This window comes from Motacilla alba, chromosome 8 (genome assembly GCF_015832195.1).
Source record: "Motacilla alba alba isolate MOTALB_02 chromosome 8, Motacilla_alba_V1.0_pri, whole genome shotgun sequence".
In the NCBI taxonomy this organism is placed as follows: Eukaryota; Metazoa; Chordata; class Aves; order Passeriformes; family Motacillidae; genus Motacilla; species Motacilla alba.
The window spans coordinates 14,948,938-14,973,392 of NC_052023.1; the positions used below are offsets into that span (position 1 = coordinate 14,948,938).

The 24,455-nt window shown below is 40.4% G+C and overlaps 2 long non-coding RNA genes across 54 annotated transcripts in view; one reads left to right on the forward strand and one right to left on the reverse strand.

Annotated features, from left to right (window-relative positions):
* Positions 1 to 24,455, reverse strand: part of LOC119703709 — a 496,218-nt gene that overhangs the window by 39,261 nt on the left and 432,502 nt on the right. For 48 of the 50 annotated variants that reach the window (XR_005257713.1, XR_005257735.1, XR_005257725.1 and 45 more), the window contains 3 exons: positions 12,494 to 12,626; positions 7,982 to 8,178; positions 3,463 to 3,592 (listed from right to left, as the gene is read on the reverse strand). This is a non-coding gene — a long non-coding RNA (uncharacterized LOC119703709). The remainder of the gene's footprint in view (positions 1 to 3,462; positions 3,593 to 7,981; positions 8,179 to 12,493; positions 12,627 to 24,455) is intronic. The other 2 variants (XR_005257692.1, XR_005257722.1) reach the window with 2 other exon arrangements.
* On the forward strand, positions 63 to 12,500 carry LOC119703712. 4 transcript variants are annotated; one of them, XR_005257743.1, is made up of 6 exons: positions 63 to 713; positions 3,799 to 4,011; positions 4,915 to 4,994; positions 6,005 to 6,570; positions 10,891 to 11,164; positions 12,079 to 12,500. It is a non-coding gene; the product is annotated as an uncharacterized LOC119703712 (long non-coding RNA). The 4 variants fall into 4 exon arrangements; XR_005257744.1 differs by lacking the exons at positions 10,891 to 11,164; positions 12,079 to 12,500 and adding an exon at positions 8,084 to 9,388 and having other exon boundaries at positions 65 to 713; XR_005257742.1 differs by having other exon boundaries at positions 66 to 713; positions 10,891 to 12,500.

Sequence of the window (24,455 nt, forward strand, 5' to 3'; positions counted from 1 at the left end):
AAATGTGTCATCTGGGTTAGATACTAATTTATTTGCCTTAAGTTCTGGAAACAATATCTGCAGGTTTTTTCCAGAGAATTCGGTTAAGTTCCATAGAAACTGAATACTAATATGATTTCTGTAGCATGGAAGACAAATAGGAAACAGAGAAAAAATAGACTCATCAGAAATATTAGCTGCTCGCTATCAAAATATCTGACAATGCCACAAGTACAATTTATAAACAGGAACATTTAGAGCCTAACTTTTCACTAAAAAGCAAATTCCCTGCTTTGTCCCTTTTAGGGACAGGATTCAATTACACAAAAATATGCAGCAGACTTAAGGACTGCATGTAAGATTAAGATAACTGGTATTTCATGGTAAATGATTAAATTAGCTGACACAGTTTTATCCTGAACTTTGCCATTAAAACTGACATTTTTGTGCCATGCACATTGTAGGCTGCTGGTAATCTAAAGTGCCTTTCTTCTTTCAAAGACTTTAAATAGCTAAAAAACTCTTGTTCTTTACTCTATTTGCAAATGTCTGGAAAATATATCTATAATATAAGAAGATGAACTAAGCACAGGACTTTTTTTTTCCTCATCTAACAAATACCTTGAGAAAACAGCAAGGAGGTTCCAAATGTCCAGATTAAGCTCTGCAACATGCACTTTAATCAAGTAATTTATGTGACTCTACAGAGATGAGAACATGCTGTCCTCCTCATGGTGAGTGAAAATAGAGAAATGACAGAAGTCTCTTACTAAGAATTTAATTATTCCTAGTATACAATTTTAAACCACTCTATGTTTATTCCTCTTCTTTTCAGGCTTGCTTTTTCATGACGGCAGGAATTATGGGAATAATTTTGATATAAACCAGATGTAGAAGTGTATGGATGAAACATTGTCAGAGCTGTTGTAGTCATTGCCCTTCAGTTGAGTTGGCTGGGAAGGAACAACTCAGGTCCTCAGTGAAGATACTCAGTTTTCAAGCAAAGTGCAGGCACGTGTCACTACACACAGCAAAGACAAGGCCAGTCTGATCAGAGACATGAACTATGAGAGAAGCACAGTTCCTGATTATTACACTGAGAGACCAAAATTACACCAAAATTGGGGGTGGGGGGGGTGGGGGGGGGGGGGAAGAAAAGCCACAGAGGCACTGCAGAGAGGAAGAGAGGCGGCAGGACACACAGCCAGCGCATCCCTATGAGAGGCCAAGGGTGAGCATAAGCAGTGGGCTCTGGCCATAAGAGGTCTCATGGGCAAGTGGATGAAATTAGTTTATTTTTATAGCTGTTTGACTTGTCCAGGGGTCAGAACAACAGATCTTTGTCCTTTCTTTGTAGATACATAGTTACATAAAAGCAGTTTGTGACTCTCACAAGACTTTATCCTCATAATTAGCACAACCTAGAATACCTCAAATTTTTAACCAGCCATGAAGTTCAAAAGAAGTAGCTCTAACAATACAAAAGCACAGGGACTAAAGTACTAGTCCAGAACAGCAGTTCAGCATGTCCAGTCTTTCAGAAACAAGATCCTTACACACTTGTGAAAAAGATGCAAGAGGAATGACAATTATTATTACAGACTACCTAAATGGGACACTTAATTCCCCACCCAAGGCTCCAGAAGTTGAAGTTTTATGATGAAGACATGCATGCATCATATTATACTTCTTTCTGTGCACTGGCACAAAGATACAAGTCTCCAAACACTGACAGTAGAATTTGGAGAGGTAAAGACCTGTCTCTTTACATGAACTCTGTACCAAGGTTTCTGCTGGAAAAGGTAGTGGAAGCTCAACAGACAGCAAAAAAAAAATGGTGGTTTTTATTCCAGAAGAGAATTTGACCCTTTATTCTTAGTGTAGACCTATCAGAGGTGTGTGCATAACAGAAATGCTATGTTATTTTGCTGTGGCAAAATTTTTGGATACCTTCTTATCCACGAACAGTTGAGCAAGACTTTGGACTCTTTATATCTTGGACCAGTTCTAATGAGGAAGAAGAAACACAGCTTTTTACACAGCACCTTCCCCAGCAGTTAAAAACTGCAGTTTATACAGCACCCATACAATCACACCATTATCATCAAAGCATGACTTTCATCCCTGAAAATCATGATGGCCATGAAGTCAAAGAAAGGCCCACAAAGACAGTTTCATTGTTTAAGAACTCATGCAAATGTTGAACATGAATGAAACTCAAGCTGATTATTCAAAAATCAAACCTGTATGATGATCTCACAAACTATATTATTCAATTAAAACTTTTCATCTCTCCTACATTTTTTTGTCTTTTAAAAGATACAGCTACCTTTACGTTGTCTTTTTATGTTTTAAACTTTGAAAACCTTTCACAGCAGAGGTTACTTGAATCATCTAACTTTCTTATTCCAAAATGTTTCACTGATCATTCATTATTAACTGAGTAAAATGAAGGTACCTATGATAAATTTTGGTCTATCTCAAAGTATTAGAAAGAATATGAAAACATCTTGTTCATAGTGCTAACTTTTAGATGACATGACAGTACAGGCCCAGTTTTTTCACCGTCACATACGAGGCTCTTAACAACCCAATCACTTGTTATTACATTTTTCCCCAGTTCCTAGGCACTAACAGTTTCAGCCTGCTCTGCAACTTAGCAGAAACACACTCAAACAATATAACCATGAAAGGACTGGATGGGGGTAGCAGGAAGCCTATCAATATCAGAGATTAGGATCATAAAAATTGTCCAGTTTTTTTGTAATTAATGTATGTTCTCTAAACAGCTCTACACACATCTATGCCTTGATGTGAATGCTCTGGAGAGGAAATAAGAAGTTTGTGGCTGCTCATTTTAGTGAGTCGAGATCCTGGATACAACTTGCTGCTTGTCATTTGGTTATCTAGACAGATGGGCTAGACTGAAGTCAGTGGGGCTGCTTGTGATGTACTCCACAACTGAACATATTTGGAAAAAGCTGTTATACTAATTTACTCATTTATATCCTAAAATGCTTTCAGTTTCTCTACAGCCACAACTCATCCTGGGTTCTCCACGGCCAGAGAGGGTCAGGCCTATATGTAAGAGAAGCAGACAGAGACAGAAGTTGTGCAAAGCTGGCCATGGACTTAATAAGAGCTTGATTCTGTACCAATGAAATCAACAGGAGTTTGGCTCTTGTTTGCCATGGGAGGTGGATCAACATTTTATGCCAGCTGTTCCCTGCTGGGTAGGGATAATCCCTTTGAAACAAAATATTTAACTTGTTCTCACTCTGTTGTTGTAAGAAGGCTTCCCATGAAAATGCTTTAATGAGAATTAAAAGGTGTGTCCCATTTTTTTCCCAAATACCACTGCCCACCCCGTAGTATATAGTTCCTGATCCAAAAAAAAAACCCCAACCCCCCCCACCTGCTATTAAACCACATGAGTTTACACAAAATGCCACAGAAATGAGTTACAGGACGGAACTGAGTCACCTGTTTGTTCTGCTGGCCATGACAGCACTTGCACTTTCCTCAGCCAGGACATGCAGCAAGGAGACATGTTAATTCAAACAGCTGCAATTGAAGTGGGATCCCAAGGGCAGAAGTAAAATAACTGAGGTCCCTGCAGGCAAAAAGAAGATGATAAAAAAATCCAAACTTCCAACAGTCATGAAGGGAGTAATGAATAACCATGTGGGAAAAGTATCAGAGAGATGGGAGCTAAGGAAGGACAGTATTATCAATAAAATCTTGTGTCCTCCAGTCTGGATCTGAGTACAGCATTTAATCTCAGATGCTGTTTCTGTGTTTTGTTTCCATGTTTTGCAGTGACAATGAGGTTCTAAAACACGGCTGATACCCAGGTTGCTCTACAGATCAGCAGCAACAGCGGCTCCTTCTAGTCCCTGCATGTGTTGGTCAAGTTCAAAAAGAATGTGAAAGTTGGGCCCAGTTACACCAGCTCTCAGTTTGGTTTACTTCCTCTCACTCCTCCGGCTGAGGTCCATTTGGCCGAGAAACTTGGAACATAAAGTCTGCTAGGTATTATAAAGCAATTACTTAATTTAAAAAGTCTCTTTCATTGCATTCTAATAGGATTTCCATAAAATACAGAGTTTTCCACAATATCCAGGGAACTTTTGTTTACACCATAAACTATGACACTTTTTGAAGAGCTCTGGAAGACTTAAAGAGAGGAAACTTCCAGAGAAAAAGCTGTTTGGCCTGGCAACCAGGGACTGAGCCTACTGTAGAGTTACATCCTCTAGAAGCAGGAAACTTATGGAATCATTTGAGCTTAAGAGACTGTGACATTTTTATAGAATGGAAGGAGTAACTGAGAGATACAGTGACAGAGCCGGGAGCAGCAGCTGGCTGGCTGTTCCATGGAGCATTCCCCTCATAGATTTTTATGACTCTCCTAGCCCTAATATTAAACACTTGACCTTTTTGTCAAATACTATTTTATATTATTAGGTTGGATGATTAGTTACTAAATATACCATCTATAGTAAATAGGAAATTGTGTAGTCTGATGCTTTTAGTCGTAGACCTTTCAGGTATTGGTCCTTTGGCATTTAACATTAGTGCATTGAGTGCTCTTATATTAACTTAAGTCCCTTGGTAAGCAAGAAGTGCACAGCACTTTCACACAGGGCAGAGGGGTTTCTGAGGTAGCATTACCAGAGTGGAGGATGCTGTAAACATTGTAAAGTCAGGGATAACCAGGAGCCAGCTGATGCTGAACAATACACCTTAATCTACAGCCTAGGAATAAGTACATTTACTTTTTTAAATTCTGTAAACCAGAACTTTGCAAATGACTCTGCTCTGTGCCTCTCTCCCTGGTGCACTATTCTATTCATCCTCTCCCTTCTCACATGCAAAATGGTACCAATGTTAGAAGCAGAATTAATAATTTGCTTTTTTACCTCTCCCTCCCAGCACTTCATACTTTGTTTTGGGAAACCCTGCTGCAAACCACTGTCTCCCATAAATCCCACCTCAAATATTTGGATTTAAAGGTATGTGGTTACATACAGCATGACCCTGAATTTGTGAATATTTGTAATAGTTTTGGAAGACAAAAAAAGATCAAAAGTCTTCCTGGAACTAAAAATGGTTTTAATAGGATTGAATCAAAATGCTAGTGCAGAAACATCTATCACCCTTAGAGGACAAGCTGCATGAAGAAGAAAAAAGAGACTTATTAGTAAACACTGTGCAGCTTATTTAGAAGAGCACCCCATGGAGTCCATGTAACATATTTATAGTGTACAACTTCAGCCTGGACATAGATTTATGACTTGGGTAAGTGATTCCTCATTACCAGCAAATGACAGAACTGCTTTTTTTTTCAGCAGACTGAGTCTGGTTCTGATCTCAGTCCTGAAATGTAAGACTGGTACAGCTCCAGTCATTTCTGAAGAATCATTGCTATCTGATACCAAGGTTTCAGTTAGTCTACTGGATTTAATATGCCAGATGCTCTAAATCCTAGAAAAGATTTCCTCTCTGTCAATACAGGATGGTACTTGTTAGCCAAGCAAAACCCAAGGACTCACCCATTTATGTGAGCAGAGGATGAGCAGACTAAACTGCCGGATTTGGCCTCAAATTTGCAGAGCTGTAATTATATTTTATTTGATTACACACAAGTGTGATGGAGGCAGCCTATGCACAAACCAGATAACATGACCTTTCTGCAGTTTAACTTCTTGCTATTAAAACAGGCATGTTTGAGAACTGCAGGAATTAGAAAAAAAATTAGGAAAAAACAGCCCTTCTAAAATCACACTGTGTCTGAAAGGTTAATGAATCCAAGTGAATCCTAGTCAGGAGCAGCACCATGTTCCTATAACTGCTGTCCACTTTGGTCTTTAATAATAACAGCAAAATATTACTGAAACTGAAGATACTCCGCTGCAGTAAAGCATAGTTATTAGAAAACAAATACACTCTGAATAAACTGCTGCAAGCCTGCTGTGCTCCATCATCTGCCAAACTGAGTTTCTCCTGTCTTCTCTCTTTCCAGATGCCCTCTGTGTTGCTTACTTCACCTCTTGGCACACACCAGTGCAGTGACACATGACAACGTGAGGCCTAGGGCAGCTTCTAGTCATTGCTTCCAGAGTGGGAATGAGCCAGGACTCCTCCACAGTCCTGAACAACACCAACCTGCAACAGTGGAGCTTCAGCAGCTGAGAATTTGCTCCTCAGGCATCATACAGATATTTGCTGATCCCAGAAAGCCACAGAACAAGAAAGCCTGGTTGCAGGCGCAGCAATCCCACCTGTTAGATGTTTCATTACAGAAGTGTGCATTCAAAGCCTTAAACATTCAGTCCTTGATTACAAGATATATCTCTGCAGCACAGGACAGCACGGAGAGCTTTTCTGGCCTAATCACAAGAATCAGCACATACCTGTTTATCTCAGTGCTTTGCTGCCAGTTGCTACGCGAAACTCGTTGAACCCACCTGCCTGAGCTACCTTTATACTTCGAAGAAGTTTATATCTGCCCTAGCTGGAGACCTAAACTTCTGAAATCTATAGGCAAAGTGATGACTAATTCAAATGCCCTTATATATGGATCTTGCTGTAAGTATAGTCAGTCTTTGGCCATGTTCAGCTCCCACATCACTAGGTGCAGAAATGGGCATGGAGCTGGAAAAGCAGCAACAAAGAAAAGAGGCAGTATAAGAGTTTTGCCACAGATAAGATATTAAATAGGGGTTTTTTTTTGCTGCCACTCCAACCCTTTTGTCTATGCTACTGACATAAAGGAGATTTAAAAAGGGTTTTTTAGAGCACAGCGGGTTCATTTCCACCATTTAAGAATTTGGCTCAAGAAGTAAAATCACTGTTTACACCACAGCTGACCTTGGTTCATTGGTTTTGTTACATTACCTAATCTCTTTGCTAAAGAAAAGGCATTCTAATTCTATATAATTGCAGTATTGCCTTGACTCTTGAAGTCCATGGAGCTCTTCCAGGACTACATAAGTGCAGAGCAGATAAAAAATATAAAAACCCGTTATGATGTTGGTGCTTAAAACAGAGAGCTATATTTGTGGAAGGCTTCTGTAATTCTCTGGACTGTTAAAAAAAATAGAGTGGTATATGCATAAACCAGTTTCAAACACATGATAACATTTGCCATCCTATCCACTTATACCCTAAATCAGCAATTTTCTAGTCTGTGTGGTTTATCAGAGGACTTCAGTAGCAGCATTTTACTGCGTAAATTCCATTAGCTCTATCCATAAAAAGCCACTTCTAAAATGGTGTTACAATGATGAGTTTTTCCCAAACAGGTTCAAGTGAAATAGTGGAAGTTGAACACAAAAGTCCATAGCAGGTAGTTGGTAGCAAAGCTGCAAAGAGACCTGGCACCAAGATGCAGGAGAACAGACCACAACAAGTTCCTCAGCTCAAATCCATCCAAATTACTCAGCTGCCAATCAGAAAGTAGGACAGAAAATTCTTGTCAGCAGCTAGTGGATATTAGCCAGTTATCTGTAACAAATTATGTGATTCATTCTCAGAATTGAAATAGGAAACAACAAGATTTCACTGAATCTGTTTGTTGTCCCATGTACGCCAAAGCACGCCTTGCCTACTCTCCTCCTATCTGAAGGATTGTGTTTCTCAGTGAACCTAACAACATCTGCTCACTTCTTTGATGCAAAATCTCTCTCTTGAGAGTAAGGAAACTATTCCACATAATGAGAAATCAAAATTCATATTCCACCTCTAGAAGACCATTTCCCAGTTACACCATTTTGTTGTCATCCTGCATGGTTTTCAAGCACAATTTACCAATTGTGATATATCTTATAACCTCCCATAGTTAACCAGACTGTGGATGTTTGCCCTCTTCTGTATTACCCAAGGACATTAAATGTTTTAGTTGGTATGGAACAAACACACACAGATATCTGATACAAATCATTATGACCCACGGCCAAAACATATGTTTTATCTGTGGGTTTGATTTGCTGTGGCTCACCATTTTTTCCATTAGCAGAAAGGATAACACAGGCTACATTTGCTGAGAAGCAGTTTTCTTATAAATCAGGCCAAAACACGGTGGCTTGGCTTCTTCATCTAGGATCTTCAGGTCTGCACTGCAACCAGACGTGTCCCAGGTACCATCTGCCCGTCTGTGCAAATGTCAGCACAGTTACACCACTGCAGCCAGGATGTCTTGAGAAAACAGTTCCTCATGGTGAGAAAGTCTCATATCCTTGGTCACAAAGTTCTAATGATAATTAAAATGGTTCCATAGCTCAAAAAATGAGAACATGTATATGTAAGGATGAAAATTTGACACATGGGAAGCATAAGGTGTTATAAATACAGTTGCTGGTATTAACACAATGTGTTATAGTCTAAAAAGCAAAGCATAGCAAATATGTCCTTTCAAAACACAAAAGCAAAAGCTTTGCCTTTACCCACTGATGTTTCTAAGCTATTTATGCTCAGTCTAGCTCCTGTCAGCTTATCACAAGCTGCATGTTTTCATTGCAATCTACTGCACAGCATCACTCCAGCTCAGCTGGCACCTCTTAGAAGAAAACAAGATGGATTTCACTCCTTTGCTTCACATCTACCCTACATCAATTTCTGTACGTAGAACTCCCTTTCTCTCTGTAACAGTCGGATGGTGGTGGGCCAGCTTCAACACCTTACTCATCTATCTCTTTCTCTGCTCAGACACCTGTCAGCCTCCATGGTTTTGGCGCAAAATGCACCATTTTTCAGGCCTGAACATTTCACTGGAATGGTTTATGTCTTTTTCACCAAATATCGCAGCAGGGAAGGGAGAAGAGTCAGACGGCCTTACTAATAAGGCTTTATTTCAAAAAATCTTCCAGTGGAGCATCTGGGGCCTCCAGGACACCCTCTCTGTGGTTATGCTGAAATGGTTGAGGAAGCTGAGCTAACTAGATTCTGGAGTATTTATTTTATTTCTGTTATCATAGCTGAGGCTTGTGACAGGCATATAAACAGTCATTTCAGTGCACTTTTGTCATCATTGATGACAGAGAATGTGACACATGAATAATACATGGATATGTTTTTTAAATAAGAAGCAAGAACCTTTCAAGACTGGGTACCATTGCTATTAGCAAATCTGTATACCAACCAAAGATGGATACCAATGATACACTCCAAACAAAATGGCTGGGCATTTAAGTTAATCTTGTTTGGCACAGTGCAGGTTGGAACTCCAGATGGATGTAAGCCCGGGGGGAAATACACATCTGCCTACAGAGTAACTGCTAATACTGATGTGAGATTTTATATCTTCTTCTCCCATTTTATCAGTGGGATCTAACTTCCCTTTTTCACACAAGGGTCACATCACTTCACCTGTTACTTTTAATGGTTGATTAAAACAACGAAGAAACTACCTGTCCGTCTTGTGACCTATTAAGGCAGGTTTCACTGAGAGACCTCTGCAGACAATCAGCTGTGCTGAATGTTCTAATTTTATAGCTCTTAGAGACTCAAATTCCTAAACTACAAAAAAGTTTATTCTTCCACTTAATAGTCAGATTGTAGGTTTAGATTGGTGACATTAGCAATTTTACAGCAAAGGTAGGAAATTTCTGTTGTGGTATAGTTACATGACTTCATCAGACCCACATACATACACATACACACTGTAATACATTATTTTAACTTAATATTGCTAATTCTTCCTGTGCTTTGCCACTGCATCTGAGTCAGACCAAAGTCCAGACATTATGTCTGCTTCCTGTTGCTGTTTCACATTGCTTTTGTAGCAAAATGGCTGACAGGAGAGAAGAAAGTCTTTGAAGTGTTCTGACAATTTCTGTCAAGAAGATCCCAAAAGCATGGATAAATGGTTTTTTCTCTTCCATAACTCGCAGCTGAAAGTACCAGAGGGTTCACTGGTGTTTCTTTTCTTATTCAAAACCCATATGAAACCACTTGAGGATATTGTGAAATGGCATAGGCTACAATGTCATCAATATCCTGACGACACCAAGCTCTATGTCTCCTTTTCATTGAAGCCATATGTTACAGCTTCCTTGTGTCTGGCAGAGATAAGACATGGATGAAAGCCAGTTGGCTGAAGCTTTCTCTAGATAAGATGAAGGTAGTATATGGGTTTGGCAAGGGAAAAGTGTTTTGAGTTGACAAAAATCTGCTTCCAAAGTTGAGGGAGATTCCCATTGTCAAAGTGCACAAGGGATTCACTGCCTCCTACATCATCCTGAAGTCCCAGTGGCAAAAGTGACCTGAATCTATGTGTTTCTTGCTAGATTTTACTCACTAGGTGCTCACTGGCTTTCAGTTGACCACTCTATGTTGGCCAGGCACACAATGTCAGTAAAGGCTCTGTTAGCCTTTGTCATTACTTTCAGATACTGTCTAGCCTATTCATAAAGATGTCCAGTGACAAAGACCCTGTGCCTTCCTCATCTACTACTGTATACCACCAGATTCCTACTGGAATACCAAGTATTTCCTAATGATTAACTGACATATTTTTTACCATAATTGAAGCCTGTTGGTACTTACTTTCCTCAGGAACACATGAAAGGATTTCCTTGATATCCTTTTCTTTGGAGCAGTGTTTCTCGTGTAGTTGAAAAGCCACATTATCTTCTTTAAGACCCTTGCTTAGGTTAACAATCCCAGATCATTCAATAATACTCTAGCACTGTCACTCATCTGGCTGGCACGAGACATTTCCCTGTCAATTCTGAAATGCAGCCTTTCCATGAGCCCAGCTAGAAGCCACAAACTGGATAGATACACACATGTACCTATCAGCCACCATAGGATCACCCTTGGTCATATCTGGGGGTGAGGGACACGGGTTCATCCCTTCCAGAACACACTTTATCCTTGGCATGTGCCTCTTGTCTTTTATTTCCACAGTGCTCCACTGCCACTATGGGACTACTCTGGAAGCACAGAAGGAACCTTATCAGAAGCTTTGACTACTACAGAATGAGGCTACTTACTCTACTGCAAGGCAGAGAAAAATGAATTTAAAAGGACAAATAACACATATTCTCCATACTGTGCATGACCTGCCAAATGCATGCCGGCCTCATTACCTGATGCCTGGCTTCCTTCAAGACAAGTGGATCAAGGACAAATTCTCTGATTTAGGCAAAGTAGCTCTATAGGCAGAGTACTGCACTTCTTGGTAAGGCTCACCACTATGTCCAACAAAAACAGGTGACAGGGGGAGTCAGAAATTTTTAGCAAATAAGTGAAAGATAGAATATATTAAATTAAGTTTATAGAAGAACAAGAAGGATGACCAAACAAGAGCCATGCTGGCCATTTCTTAATTACTATATCTACTAAAGAAATAGACAATATTTATGAAAATTACATAGACTCCACGTAGCACAAAAGAGTTACTGTTGTTCTTCCCACTCCTTTAATGAAATTTATGATTCTGCAATTTATTAAATCCTTCTCTCACATGTGGAAATACAAAAAAAATTAAAACCTTCAAGACACTTCCAGAGGAGCACAAGAGGCAGCCAGCTGATGTAAACAGCATGTCAGGGTTTTATGCAGGAACTAGGAGCACTAGAAAGGAGAACCACATACTTTAGAAAAATTCCTGATGGTGTTGGTGTTCAGGTTCGGCTGTCCAGGAAGAGAACTAATGTGTTCTCAAATCATTACTGTGGATTTCTGGTGACTGTAGTGCCATTCATGAAGCAGTTGCCCAGATCTGTCATGTGAACAGCCAAGATTTCATATCTTTCTGACTAGATTTTAAGTGGAATATTGTGGGGCCCTCATGTTTCATGCCCTGGAATTACAAACTGTGTGGTGACTATCTTAGCACTTAACATATAAATTAATTTAGTATAAAAAACAGCCCTAAAGACTGCAAGCTTTGTTATCTGCACATCAGTGTCTTTTTCAGTGTTTTAAGAAAAAAAACATGTACATACAAAGACCCTGAGATTTCCACAGAAACCTCTGGTTAAAAAGAAATGACAACAGACTCACATTCAAGGGGAAAGGACAATATGGCTAAGTGTAAAGAACACCTGGGGTATATGTAATATTACAGTTATTTTTCTATGCTTCCTCTAGGATAAACCAAAGACCTTGTTTTGCTGGACGCTGAGTGCCCTAAAGTCCCATTACACATCTCAGGAAAGAACCTCAATGGTTTTATTGGGACCCATATCTACACATAGAACATGGCTCATGGCCTTTGAAGATGAAAAGATTTTTTTTTTTTCTGCTTCCATTTGCTGCCTTTTGGTTATGTTCCTATATGGACACACAGTCCCCAGATATCTGTTCCCTAATCAGGGACATCAATAACATCCTCAGAGGGAAAACTCTGGAACACCTATGAAAGTCAGAAGTGTGAGGAATATATCTCAGATGATGCAGATGCAGTCACTGCTGTATGATCAGATAAGCAACATTGCAAGTTCATTTTTGTATGCTAAATAAAATAAAAAAGTCAATATTTACACATAACCTTCAAGGCTCTTACATTCGCAGCTCTTTAGTATTCAGTGCAGACCACATTTTCTTTAGTCCGTTACCAACAGCTTGGAAATTTAGTTAGAGGATGCAATCCAAATGTTCCTCCAAATGTTGTTTCCAAATGGTCATCTTGAAAAATGCTGTTTAAAAGGATGAAATCTTTATGTGAAGATATAAGAGGCCATGCACAAAGCAATATAAACAGCAAGGAAATCATCTGAAGATTAAAACCACTAATGATAAAGATATTATTGTTAGGCATAGCTTAATTTGTTGGTAAGTAAATCACCAGAGGCTTTTTACAGCCTTCTTGGAACCTGACTATTGTGTAGTGCACATTCAACCTCTAAGTGTACAGTGACACAAACAAATAAAAGTGATCATAACAGTTGAAATGTAGTTAGAGACACAATTGAGAACATCTGTATTGTAAGCAGAAATAAATTAGAAATACTGAAGTGTTCTGTAGCTGTGAAACTGAGGGATAAAAAAATAACCTACAGCACCTGGATTAAGCAGTTGTAAATAATGTATAAAGGAAAAATCTCATTACCCCCTGTGTAAACTCCCCCCCAATGAAATATATTTTATGAATGTTGCATCACAGTAATAAATGCAGCATTTGTTTTCCCCATAAACTTTCCATTTCATGACTATAAGATAGTTTGGATTTGGAAATAATGGCCAGTGAGTGTACTGTTTGCAGGATTAGTTTCCCTCAACAAGCAGCTTTGAACTGACCTTCAGTTTTTTTTGGGCTAAAGAGCAGGGACTTACACAGGCTTAGCAGAACTCATCTTTGTGCCTACAAAGCTGTGTCTGTGTTCTCAGTTGCAACAGAACCACACTATACAAACAAATCCAAAAGGACCACTAGAGAGTATTTAGACTCTGAGCCTCGAGTGTTGTAATTGCCTGATATCATGAAAGATTTGATGAGATTGTATTAGGTAATGACTAGATACAAATGGGGAGAGTTTTCCCTATCTAAAACAAGAGGTCTTATAGGACTCTGCTGCATGCTGCAGAGTACAGAGCTTCTACTTACAGTAACAAGAACAAGTGCCATAGAAAAAACTGTAATGCTTTTGATTTTTCAGTTTTCCTTTACAAATATTTGCAGTTTTGTGTAAAAATGCCAGGACTGATTCCTCGCTTGTGTCAGCTTTGCACTATCAGCTTTGCTGAAGTACTCAACAGATTTATTCTAGATTTAGGCAGTGTATTACTGTCAAATAGAACCATTCACTTTCTCTTGAAGATAGCTTGATTCCCCACATATGAAAAGGGGTCAGCTTCCTGATGATCCAGGGCACCAATCGCTGATCCCCTTGGGCGAGTCCCCAAATCATCTGTACATCCTATACACAATCACCAAGCCAGAGCCTGGTGAAACCAGGTGAGAATGAGGATGAGATGCCACAAAGGAAGTCAGCTTCTAAAGTCCAACTGAAACCAAACAGATTACAAATTAAAAGGATAAGAACTTCCCACTGGCTGAGAGAGATAAAATGTCACAAACGCAAAAATATTATAAAGTTAGGCTTGATTCTGGAGTGCTTTCCCTTTATGATTAATGATTGGGCTCAACAAGGATGGGAAGGGAAAAGCAAAGTTCCTCTTGAACCAGTTTAAAAATGCCACAGCTAAAGAAAAGAAATATAGGAACATCAATTTAAAAAAATAACAAAACAAACCCCCTCTACTAAAATGTAAAGGTCAGGAAAGATTTGGGTGTTTTAAAATGCTGTCTTGAAGAAATTTCATAAAGGTTAAGATGTCATGTAGTTTCAGAGTTATGGGCACTGGAGGGGGGTCCTTGAGTGCCAGCTATTCCTCAGGCCACTCACTGACTGTGAGCTGCAATGACAGTGGACAGCGGGAGGCTGGCGGATCAGAAGCTATCACTGTGCCACTGGGGAAAACTCATTCTTGCTCCCCAAAGAATGAAGAGCTTGTGAATATTTCAGCATCTGAGATTCAGGCAGTAGGTAAAATAGAAAAACATGCCTTAAATATAAGGGTCTAATTTAAATTGTCAAGAACAAACATATTCAGCATTCAGGCTCTTCAGCTCAGTTCACTGTGCCTGGGAGGAGCAGGAGACACAGTAGGCATGCTAGGAAGAGCCCAAGGAGCTCCTGGTGGCAGCCTATCCTGCACACTTCAATGGCTCCAAACAACATGTGGATTCCTTGTGGTTCAAAATCCCTGAGGGCATACAAGCAGGCAGGACAGAACAGGAACTGTAGTGCTTCTTCTTCCAGGTGTTACAGATGAGAGCAGGAAAATCAATATGACTGGGGAAGAGTTTGGAGGGCAGGTTTTCCTTCACCTACATTCTGCCATGCCCACTTGGCTGTTGTTAGGCCAGCTCCCTCCTGCTGCAGGCTTCTGTGCCCTGATCCCATTTAGCACTGACCTGACCCTCCTGCCTCACCTCTCTCGTTCTCCAGGTCCCCCTCTCTCCTCTGGTGTTTATTTCTCTCATTAAGCACTGCTGTTTGGTATGGACTAAAACTACTGAAAAAACACCAGACTTTGTGGCTTCAATTTTTCCCCCCTCACTCTCATCTTTGAGATATTCAGACTTGAGTCTGCATCAATGGAGTAAGAGATATCTTTCTCTGCTTCAAATATTCCCTGTCTCACCTCCCCAACTCAGGTTCCCTCTGATAGGCCATTTTACCTTGCTTTCTGCTTTTGGCATGCCAGCTACCCTAGGGATTTTGCATATTCTTCGACAGCAACTTAGGGAGGAAATGGTCTGGGATTGCTACCCAAAGGTCCTACATAGGAACTATGGATGTAGGGAAAGCAGAGCATCCACCACTATCTCTTGACGAATGAAACCTATTTCAAAATGAAGTGAATTTCACTCGCAGACAAAAAGTGAACTATGAAAAGGTGAACTATTTGCTCTTAATGACCAAACAATTGCTACAGAGAAGCTGTAAAATAACGGAGAAGAAAATCTTAGGAGACCTATACCTAATCTGGACAAATGTTACATGGAGGGTAAAATTCTGCAAATGTCAATTATTTCATGAACAGAAATAAAAGAATGTTGTCATCAAAACACCATCAATACCCTTTTTCATCACATATGGATGGTACTATGGATGGTATATGAAGGTGTAATGAATAAAATGATCTTAAGTTATTTTAGAGCTCAACATCTTTTGCCTGCTTCTCCTTTTGCTCCATTTTGTCCTTTGCTATATCTATCTGTTGCACGCTGCAAGCCCCTGTGACAGCTACCATGAGGACTGATTTTCAGCCCTCTCTCTGGCAGCTATGCACTGCTCAAGAGAGCAGAAGGAAAAACACATCAATTTCCCTGAGAACTCCTTGGATTGTGAGGTCTTGCTCAAAAATCTCTTGCCTTGCAAAGGGAATCTAACAAGGACAGAACAAGACGCAGCTTCAGAAAGCTGGATTGACAACCCAAGAATGGGGAAAAGTTAGTTTTCCCAGCCCTTACTCAGTCAGATACTATGTGTAGCAGGGTATGGCTACAGGGAGGAGTAGCAGAGAGTACTCAGAGTCTCACTGCTTGCCTTTTTTACTCTTTGAAGAATGTAATGCAAAATTAAAGTGCTGTATAAATAGTTACTATAATAAATAATAATAACAATGGCAGCAAAACTTCCCCCAGTGTGGTGTTAGTCTTACCTTGGTTTCTATAACTGCCTTGTTTCTCAGAAACATCCCCAAAAGTTGCTATTTTTTTTCTGCCAGACTAATACACACAATTATTTCTCTGAAAATCTGAAATTTTCTGCTTTAGCAAAACAAGATGTTAGCCCAATAAGTTTAGATACAGCAGAAATGCAATTAACTAATAATTATTATTTACAGAAAATAAATGCATCTTTATAATTCTTGGAGAAAACTGAAAAACTGCATATTTACAATGACTCTTCTCTCAGCAAACAAAGCAAAGACATTTTCTTCTGTTCACTGTGTATGTCTGCCTGGACAAAGACAGAAAACCCAAGCTCATGTGCACAGGCAAAGCAGCTTCCAGCATCACCTCTCCTTGTCCTCACCCTCTAAGCACACACTGTGCATCCTCAGAGCCTCCAGATTGCTGGCTCACATAAGTCTAGTTTTATTTATAGTTTCCCTCAATACAGAAAACGTATTTGAACACATTTGTCTTTTCCCCCTCTGTCAGAGACACAGATGTGTATGTATACATATGCATGCATATGCAAAAACATTCACACCTACCACACTCTTGAGTTTAGCATCAAAATGATGTTGAAACACATTATTAGGGCATATTTTTCTATCTGAAACTGGCTAGATTCTCCCCTAACAGCTGCACTCTAGATTTTAATTAAATAATACCAGTTGTGCCTTATTTAACTAAGCCAGCACATCTTCCTTATGTTTGGGAATACTAATTTTTTAATTTTATTTTTTTTCTAATGATTAGGTTTGTATTTTGATCTGCGAGTAGCACTCCATAGCTAAGAAAACCTTCAAATCAGTGTAACATTACATAGGCAAGGAAGGGGTATTTTTATGGCTAAGGCAAATCTTGGCCACATTTTTAGCAGGCTTAATTTAAGCCAACAAATTTGTCCCTGAAAAGCAAATATGGGTATAGTCAAACCCCTTGTAGCTTTGCTTCTCTGATTCGCTGCTGCAAACCTTCAGACAAGAAGCTGAAGGCCATCTTTCTAGGCATGTTCCCCTTAGACCACAAAAAACTATTCATCTTTGGAGTCATCATCTCTGTTGCTGATGCTATTTAATCAAAGAGGGGTTTTAGGTAAATTGAGTATCTACAGTGTTTGAATACACTGATGAAAGAAATAAAAATTGTAATGGATCCCTGTTCCATTCAGAAGGTCAGCATCTGCAAAATGCCCTACAAAGGAACCAAAATAAAGGTGTATTATCAGCTTTGATATCAATGGGAATCTTGTACAAGTGAAAGGTGAAGGGAGGCTGAAAAACCGCTTCCTTCTGGTAAATACTGCAATCATTTTTACTTCATGGTTTTTACCTGAGAAATGCAGCTCTTGATACATTTGCTCCACAGAAACTACTAGTTACCAATTGAAAAGCCCATAGAGAATAGGAGCAGAAAATTGTTCTTTTAAAGAGTAAGAACTCCCCTCAGCTTTAACACAGATCTTGCTCGTGGAAAGGAGAGTCACAGAGTGACTGCCGACACGGCAGAAGTTTGGAACCAGGCCCTGTGAGCTGCACCTCTCCTATATCACTGCCACCAACTCCATCACCAATTACCACCAAGTCAGTTGAGATCTACATGATAAGCAGGAAATAGTACCTGTAAAATCAGCTTAAGAAGGAACACATCTTGAAAGCTGTGCAAGCAGGTGGGACTAGCCCGGCTATGCACTGGTGTGATTTATAACAAGAAAAGCAGGGTGCACCTTCTGTGGAACTTTATTACTGCCTTGTCCTTGGAGGCAGCAAATGGCTTCTCTTCCATAATTGTCATATACACCACTACAGGAATAAACAGAGCATGCAGAGTGTGCTACCCAGAAGCTGCAGGGTGGAAACAGTCCCCTGCTTGGGCTGGGGGAGGCAGTGGAGAATAGAAGTTATTACATAAAAACAGGTACCTGCAAGAGCATCCATAAGTTTGTACCTTTAAGACAAATAAATATATTTGCATCTACAGGGAAGAAGTCTGCCATATCTGAAAAAGCCATAAAGATTTTCTCAGCCATCACACAATTTGTCTCCATGATACTTTGCTTCCAGTGTCGTGTACATTACATCCTATCTGTCATCAGAGTCAATCTCAACAGCTGCTTGACACGGCTCTAATCAAGACAGATACAAACCCCAGTAACAAAGGTATTGTTGCCCCCAAAGCAAGTTGACACAACTGGCTGGTATGTTTATTTAAATAGCTCATATCTATCCTGTTAGCACATTCCAAATCAAAGTCCACATTGTTTATTCTAAAGTGAATTTTGGTCTCCTGCTCTCCTTTGTTTATGAATGTCTGTGTTTCTGACAGCTGATAAAGGGCATGCTGAAGATTTACAGTATCCACAGCTGGTTGTGTGGTGCAATGAGACTTTCCCCACATAAGTTTGCTCTATGTGCCTCAGCCACAGAGAAAACTCTCCAGAGAGATCTGAGTCTCTTGGTGAGGACAGCTTGTCTTGCCCTGTATTGTTTTTCCTTTTGCTGTGGGGAAATTGCATGTCAAAGCCTAGCAAAAGCGACTCTGGGACAGCTTGAAGTCCTTCCTCAGGTGGAATCTATGGGAGCAGAAGTGGTACTGCTTGCAGTGTGCCTCGTGCCCAGTCCAACAGTGCAGTTTCTATGCCCATTAACTCTGACACTGGGAAAAATGGTCACATGGCATTAAGTAGGAGTAAAATTTTATGTTCCATTTAGACTCTGTTTATTTATACCTGAGTGATTCCACTGCCTTGTTACTGCTGTAACTCTGAAGAGAGTCATTCTAGAGACTCCTGCTTTCGCAAGTCCAAATTCTATCTCCTTTGGCAGGATGCTGTCTGTACACCAACTGGAAAGGAGCAAGGACAGATGGAAAAGAGTCCATGAACTGAAATACCCAGAATCTTTGGCTCCAGGTCAAAAATGTATCCCTTTTGGCCATCTTTGGTCAATTTGCTTCACACTTTCCCAGCAGTGGCATGGCATGGGGATCTATGTTATTCAAGAACTTCACATTTTTCCTTTATCATTAAAAACTTGGTGTTCAAAACCCTCGTGAGATGGCCAGGGCAGCATCATATTCTCCTTCAACTGCACACATGCTGAGAAGGAACACTAGACATTTGCAATGCTTATATATTGCATCACATCACCTTTTAGTCTACAGAAATCTTCACCAGGACTATCAAAGCCAGGGTGGAGAAATAAATAATTAAGCTATCTGCAGGTGAGGACTGCACGGAAGTGTCCTGGTATAATTCTTGTTTACTCCCAACCACCCAGGGTTAAAGTATGCCCGGGCATGTGTCATGTGCTCTAGTAACTTGTAGGTCTTGGTTGGTAAATGAGATTCAGGTTCTTTGTCTTTACACTGCAAAATGATCACTTATAGATGTAACAAATGGTATAGTTGGATAAGTAGACACCTGTTAGTCATATGACCTGACAAAAAATAAGGAAAAAATAGAAAGACATACATTAAAAAAAGCCCTAAACAGAAGAAGCATGCCAAGAGAAAATATGACACACATACTTTATACATGTTTAATTTCTGTTGTTTTGGTTGGAAAACAGCTGCAGGTGTCCTCTAATTATATCACCATTTTCACAAATATCAACTGTCATATTTAATTTGTTACATTTACCATCTAGCCTCTTCAAACGGCGCACTTCTTTCATTACACATTTAGTGCCAGAGTTTCTAACATTCAAGCTAACTTTCAAGCAAGTCAATTAATGCATTATTTACAAGTGAAATGTTATTAAAAACAGATTCTTAATTTACTAATGATTTAGTAGACCCCAGGCAGTATTCCAATTTGTTTTTATTGAAATTGGAAGAACATTTAGAACAAAGGGGAAAGTAATGTCAAGGATATTTTGGCCTATTTGTCTGTGCTGTACTTTCTGTGGTATTATGTCTACCCCTACATCTTCCCTCCCTCTTCTTTATATTGTATTTTTTAATACATAACCTAACCAGTTGCAGCATGATTGAGGGGAAAGGTCTATGAAAAATGAAAAACAGCACAAACACTATTGTGAGTTTTGTTTTTAAAAAGCACCAGGCAGTCTGGAATGACTCAATACACATGTTCACCATACAATACAGCATATTTTGATTTACAGCACTGTTCTAGCAGCACAGCAGGTTAAGAAGGTTAGAAGTCAAGGGAAATTAAATGTTATTAGCATTCCACCATTGTTGTTCTGTACAAAAGTGAGTATGTAACTTTTCAAATGCATTTTTAAACTCAAATTTGTTTCTGAGGCTTTTAGCTTGTCAGAAACTTTTATGAGCATGCGTGTGCTTCTTTGTCCTTTCCCTTTTTTTGCTTCTTTTCCTCTCCTATCTGTGCCCATTCAGGATAGGCACTCCTACCTTTTCTCTTTGCCAAACTGCCACTACCTACCTTTTCTCTTTGCCAAACTGCCACTAGGTACAATACTGCTGTTGTCATTAAAATGTTGACATTGACTTTTAGGGCCACTTAATACAGGAAATATCTGTGATTCAGCGGCAATATTAATCACTCGCAAACACTAAGCATCAACATTTGAATGGTGACTGAGATAGCTTCAAGATATTTATTTGTGTTTGTTTTTGTGTGAGAATAAATGAAACCAAAGCAGGAATTCATGATCGGAGAGTGTTTTACTCCCACAGGGTGGTTTACCAACCACAGATATACCCCAACCACGTGGCCTCAATTTGGCTTCAAGGGCAGGGTGGGGGATGCTTGTTTCAGGACTCTGGCACTCCCACGTATGGGAACACCTAACTCAGACCCAGGTGTGGACACCTTCACTGGGAGATCTACATGTGGGTAAGGAGGCTGGGGCAGGGAATGTCTGATTTAGGCATAGCAGCTCCAGCTGTCTTGGTGAGGAAATGGGAGGCTAACAGATGCTTTCAGCGAGCAGATAGGGCCCCAGGTCTTGTTTCTGCACACATAAAGCCTGCATCAGAAGAAAGTTTGTGGGCAAAATACTACCACACCTAACTAAATGAGAGCAAACCCAGCTAAGTCTACATCACCACCACCTCTTCCAAAGTGATGAGAGAGGCAAAGCTGAAGCCTCTCTGTGCCTCAGACAGTTACTTCTAAAACAGGGATAACACTGCTCCTGTACCTTGCAAAGCCCGCACAAAGATAAATTCAGTAATTAATTGGGATGATCCTTTATGATGGCAACAGTACTCACACAAATCAGGCTGATGGGTCTGTACCTTTCTCTACTAACCCCTCATCTATTTGGAGACCACCTGCAGGTGACAACTTCTTAGGGTGGGGTGTGAAGTCAGATGTACCAGGCTGGCCATGAAATGACCCTTTACTGATGGTGCCACAAAAGCTGCAATCCCTGCCCTCCCACCAAGCACCTCGGGTCCCTGTAGGTTACTGAGTGCCTAACACAGCACTGGTTTCAATGTACAGGGAGACGGGTTGGCTGTGCACTGCCCTCATGAGTGCCTTGTGAGCAAGTCTTCTGCTGCCTTGGTCCCTGACCACCTCATTTTGCTGAAGGGTCCTGCAAAGCCACAGCAATCATCAGAGCTTTGACCCTACCAAAAGCTGCTGACATCCAGTGCTGACCGAACCCACCTGCTGTGGCTGGTTCAGAGGAGAGTCAAGGGCCTCCAGCCAGCATGGGCCCAGCCAGCTTAGCTTAGGTAGAGGAGGCAGGGGCTCTGGGTTTAAAAGCTTCTGTTCTCACTTCTGCTGATGAGCTGTTGTGCTGGATCATTGCTAAAGAAGTCATCAGAAAGTTTCAGACCTTGCAAACTAATGCTGTGTTTATTCAACTTTCCAATCATTCCTCTCTACTATCTGTGTTTCACATACCGTGAAACTGCACTACACTGTGCAATTGAATTAGTTGTACAGTGACTCAAAGGCATTAAACAATGACTTTGATATTTTAAGTACTGTCTAGGAGGGATTTTTAATTCCTTCCTCATAATGAAACAAGAAACACATGAAAAAAACCCCACAGTTAAACAACCCTGAAACATTGATTTTCTTTTCCACCCTGGGTAGACCCCTCTGACACAAGAGAACAAAAAATATCCTTAAAGCCTTCAGCTTGTTTAGTAGCAGAATAAAAATAAAACAAGCATTGACACACAATTTTAATGTCACTCAGTAACACAAGAAATAAATCCCTGTTCTTAATGCACCTTCTAAGTTCACAGTATGTACTCAGAAAGCAAATCCTATGGGAACTTTCCAGATACTATTGAGTCTAAGGGTGGACATGTCCATCTGTCTCCAACTGCAGATAGATCTGCTGAAATGGCCAGTGTCCCAGATATGGGGCTGGTTAGCAAAGCCCTGCTATTTGAACTGTTCAGGGTGAACCTATTCATTGTGATTGTGACAGATTAGGGAGAGCTTATTTGGCAACTTAGAAGGAGATGCTAGGTTTTGGAAAAGAAGTGATGACAAGCTGCTGGAAGGGAGAGAGACCCACTGCTGGCACACCAACAGTCAGAAGAGGATCCACACAGAACCTCAATCCCACAGTGGTACCCCTGGAAAGCTGGGGAGAGGAAAAAGAAGAGATGGCTGTGCTTGCACTCACTTGGCGAGCAGGACCCCAGAGTGGCACTGAAGCAAACGGGTGCAGTGTGGAGCACGGGGCTGAGGTGGTCCCCACAGGCTGCATGGACAGCAAGGGGATCAGCTGCCACTATGGCACAAACAACGCTGAAGGAGAGTAAGTTCTGCCACTGACAAAAGACTCTCCAGACTGTTTCTTACTGGAGATGGAAGTCGGGGCAGAAAGAGGGAAAAATGAGTGAAAAAATGCTGTGAAACTACTGGCATTAGCTGCTCAGAGCACAAGGCCAGGCACCTAAGTGATGACTCACATCTGACAATAAATACATGAATAGTTGTTGAAAGTGTGTTTGACTTTCACAAAGGGATTTAAGCAAATATTTGTTTGTTCATTAGTCTTGAGCAACACTTTTATGGCAGGAGATTCATTAAACCTTAACATATATCTGCAAACGAGATACTTGGTTGTCTTGCAGATTAAGACACAAAGCAATGCACACTGTTTACACAGAATGGCCTTGAAATACCTGTATTGGAGTGAGACACAGTTATTAGACACTGGCATTGTGAATCTTCATTCTATTGAAGGTTGGTTGGGATGCCATGTCTGCCATGTCAGCTTTAAAGGGCCCGTTTCTGCTTCTGTGTCTGCATCAACTTTCAGCTTCCCTGACTAGTCTTAAAAAGCCAATGAATGAAATCTGCTTCATGAATTAAATTATACCTGCGTATGAGAAAGCCATTGCCTGTTTTTTACAGATGGTGATGTAGGGTGCCTGCAACCATTCACAAACTCCTCAGGACAGATCACAGCACAGACAGCTCTGTCCTGCATTAGGAAAATGTAATTTGACTAGGAAACCCCTTTTCCAAATATCCTGAGGTGACAGCACCACAACCACTAATTTTTGTGTTAAAAGACTGCCATGGTATCAGATGGTATGGACAAGAAGCACACATCAAGCTCTGCAAAGTGTCTGTGTGTGGGCAAGGCCATACTTACAGCCCTTTTGTGCTCACTGGAGCCTGGGCCAGCTGCTTGCTGGTGGGCTGTGCTCAGGTCACTTGTCGAGCTCTGACTCAGGACTTGCTACAGCAGCTAGAAATGAGGAAGACCCATCACGCCTCTTCTGGTGGTTGCAGGAGGCATAAGAGCTCCCTCCTTTAGAGCTACTGTGTACTATTTATGCTATATGCATTCCAGCAAACAATGAAGATGGATCTATATATATTTTCAATCTACAAAGCAGATTGGGAAGTTATTGTGACCAAATCCTCAGTGATGTAATGCTGGCTGCAGCATAACTATCCTGATTTATACCTATCAAAATGTAACTATTCTCAAGTGAACAAGTTACGCTTTGCCTCCTCTCTCTGACTATTTTTTTTCCTGTGAGCAGAGCTGCACAGTGTAATGTTAGATGAGATGAGGGTCAGCAATAACATAATCACAGATCTGAGGTCTCCAATTTATGCACCTCTGTGTCTTCACCTCATCTCACCAAATGATAACATAAAAGGTTACGATGTGCAAAGCAAAAAGCCCAAGTTGTTAACTTCCTGAACTTGAAAATATTACATTCCTAAAATTATTGCAAGCACAATGTACTTGACATCCTATACAGATGATGTAAATGGAAGATGGCACGCAAATATTTCACAATATAGCGGCATTAAAATAATAAAAGCCTTATGTATATATTTGTTATGACAATGAAACCT